We start from the raw sequence: 3,163 nt of genomic DNA on the forward strand, positions 1-3,163 counted from the left end.
GATATGTTTCCGCTGTGCATGTAATTGGATGTTGGTTTATTATTGGTTGGTTACCGGGTGTGGGTTGGTTTGTTTAATTAAGTAGTATGGGATACTTAATTATATATTGTATTTAATTATTAAAAAGAAAAAAAAAGGTCTGGTTGTTTCATCTCTGACCAGGATCACTCGAGAGCTCAACGTAAAGGCAGATTGTCTAGCCCGTTCTTCAAGATCGTTATTTACTAAAATTTCTTTTATAAACTCTTTTCCACAGTTTGGGCAACTAATCTGGGAGTTATCTTTTATTTTAATTAATGTTTGATTGAAAAAAAAAAAATGAGTAAAAGGTTACAAAACCCTTTTCATATCCAAGAAAGCAATTCTATTCTATTTAATCGTGGGAATCAAAACTTTTAAATTATTAAAATAGATAAAATAACCCAATCAGATTTCTTTTTTGAAGGGGAAAAAGACGTATACCTACAAATAGGATTATACCGAGAAAAGGATTATATCTAAAAAAGGAAGGCACGTGAATTATTACGTCTATAAATAAAAGGTTCTGAAAACTCTATTTTGATCACACTCATAAATCAATAATATTCACTCATTTTCTACTAACACAGTCTGCTATGGGAAAACAAATCTACAAACAAGTATTCTCATCCTTCATCGTCTTAACTGTTTTACTCTACCAATCCAACCCCGTCTCATCTTTCTAAAAATCAATTGACCTAGCGAAACCATGCCAGCGTTTCGTCCTCCACCTCCATGATGTTACCTACAGTGGTAATAACGCGGCTAATGCCACTTCAGCAACAATTGTGAACCCTATAGGAGGACTAGGAGACTTCAAATTTGGGAAGTTTGTGCTCACGGACAGCCCTGTCACAATAGATGAGAACTTTCTCTCGAAACCGGTGGCCCGTGTTCAAGGCCTTTGGTTCGTCCACGGTAAGGAAAAATTCGACACTTGGATCGCTTGGTCGTTGGTATTCAACTCAACACAACACAAAGGTACATTGAACATGAGAAAATCCGAGTCTGGAGCCGACTAGAGACATTTCGGTCGTTGGAGGGACTGGTGACTTCATCATGACTCGTGGGATCGCAACATTCTCAGCCGATGTCGTTGAAGACAATACGTATTACCGTCTCAAAATGGATATTAAACTCTATGAATGTTACCATTAGAGTTACTATTAAACTCTATACATGTCTTGGGTTTGATTTTTCTAAGTTGTTATTTTGGGATTGATGTTTGTATTTCGGCATTTTATTGCTTTTCTCTTTTCCTAGTTGATGTTGTTCAAATTTCCAATAAATGGCATTGTAAAAATGCTCTAGTAAAACAATATAATGTTATGAATAATTATATCGTTACCTGGATATCAATTGTCGACCCATTAGTAGAGTATAAATTACTTTGGTGTCAAACCTAAAACCCTAATATTAATTGTCTTTATGACTTTAATTATTTATATGTTGTATCTTATGAAATATATTAATAAGAGAGACAACAATTCCTTTATAATCTCATTGCTCATAATAGATAATATCTGATAATTAATTCAAATCAGTCTACTGTTTCTTTCTTTCTTTCTTGCAATTTTTTTTTGATGGGTTCTTAACAGCAAATTCCCCCAAGTTTCTCACTGCCTTTTCTTTTATAAGTTAATAAATGTGCTAATAAATGAGCTACTATATCAGATAATTAATACCAACCATTCTTTAATAGGTTAGGAAACGAGAATCCGAATCGTATTGAAGTAAGTAATCTAAAATGAACCGATCCGAACCAAAATTAACCAGCGTCAAGGTACCCCTTTGTGTTCCAAAAAACCGTTTCAATATTTCCAATGCCAACTTCTACGTTTCCTTTCACATTTATAACTTTGAGATAGCTTTTAGCATTGTAACCAATAATAAACTCTTTAGGTATTCCATCACCGTCTGACCATTTTCTTGAAGATGTTTGGTGTAAGAAATATGTAAAGGATGATTCTTATTGAGCTCTTGACTGAAGTATTTATACAAGGAGAATACGCTAGGGTATTCTTACAACAATGAATGTACAAATATACGACTTTACGTAAGAGGAGGATCTGTGTCGATAATCATCATTTGTGATTGATATGGCAATCACTATGATTGATTCTCTACACGCCCCCTCAAGATGGAGGGGCTCGGCGTAACTCCAATCTTGTTGACGAAGGTGAGAAAAGGAATTCGTGATAGTGGCTTAGTGAGGGCATCAGCTAGTTGCTCTTTGGTAGTAACATGTACAACTCGAAGAGCACCAGATTGCACTTGTTGACGAACAAAATGATAATCCACAGCGATGTGCTTCCACTACAAGAAAATGAGTTCACTGTCACGTAATATTCCGTCACAATAATATTTTTTTCGTCACAATAAAAATATTGTTACGTATCTGTGACGATTGGTGAATTTTTTTTAGTCACTAAAACGTCACAAGAGTTGCGACTAACTTATATGTATCTATTTCGTCACCAAATGTAACGATTTGTAAACGTATCTAAAATGTCACAATTGCTTACTAAAATTATCGTCCCAAATACGTTTTATTTCATGACCAAAATCACGTATCAAGTTAGTCACTAATTACGACGCCACTGTAGTCTCAAAATGTCACACTTAGTGACCTGTTAAAAGTCGCTTTTCTGTCACGGTTACTAACTAAGAACATGTATCAAAACTGTCATTCAATTATGACAAAACTTTAGTCTCAAAACCGTAATGCATTTTGTTACTATTATTACGTTATAATGTTTAACTCATGACGACCAACCATTAGTGTCAAAATGATTATAGTTAATGACCATCGTCTCCTATTTTCTAAATATTATTGTTTTATTAAATTATTGTCACAATGATACATAAGCTATATATTAATAATTACAAAAAAACTTATATAATAAATTTTTTTATTAATTTATAAATTAAAGTAAACAAAACCAATATAAAAAACTGGAGTATTATTAATAGACAAAATTAAGCTAAACCAAACTTAATTAACTACCCACTCCATTGGAAACTTGTGAAGGAATAGATGTTTTCAATGTCAAGTGCTTGGAGACATCATGAATCATCCAAAGACATAGAAATCCCATTTTGCAGCCTTGTTTTGATATTCCAGCAATCTATAAAAAAACATACA

General features: G+C 33.4%; 1 pseudogene; it reads left to right on the forward strand.

Moving 5' to 3' along the window:
* The first annotated feature begins 581 nt into the window (after positions 1–581).
* On the forward strand, positions 582–1,373 carry LOC104719187 (dirigent protein 14 pseudogene; annotated as a pseudogene).
* Positions 1,374–3,163: the final 1,790 nt, after the last annotated feature.

Source organism: Camelina sativa, chromosome 2, assembly GCF_030686135.1.
Source record: "Camelina sativa cultivar CO46 ecotype springtype chromosome 2, ASM3068613v1".
Lineage (NCBI taxonomy): Eukaryota > Viridiplantae > Streptophyta > Magnoliopsida > Brassicales > Brassicaceae > Camelina > Camelina sativa.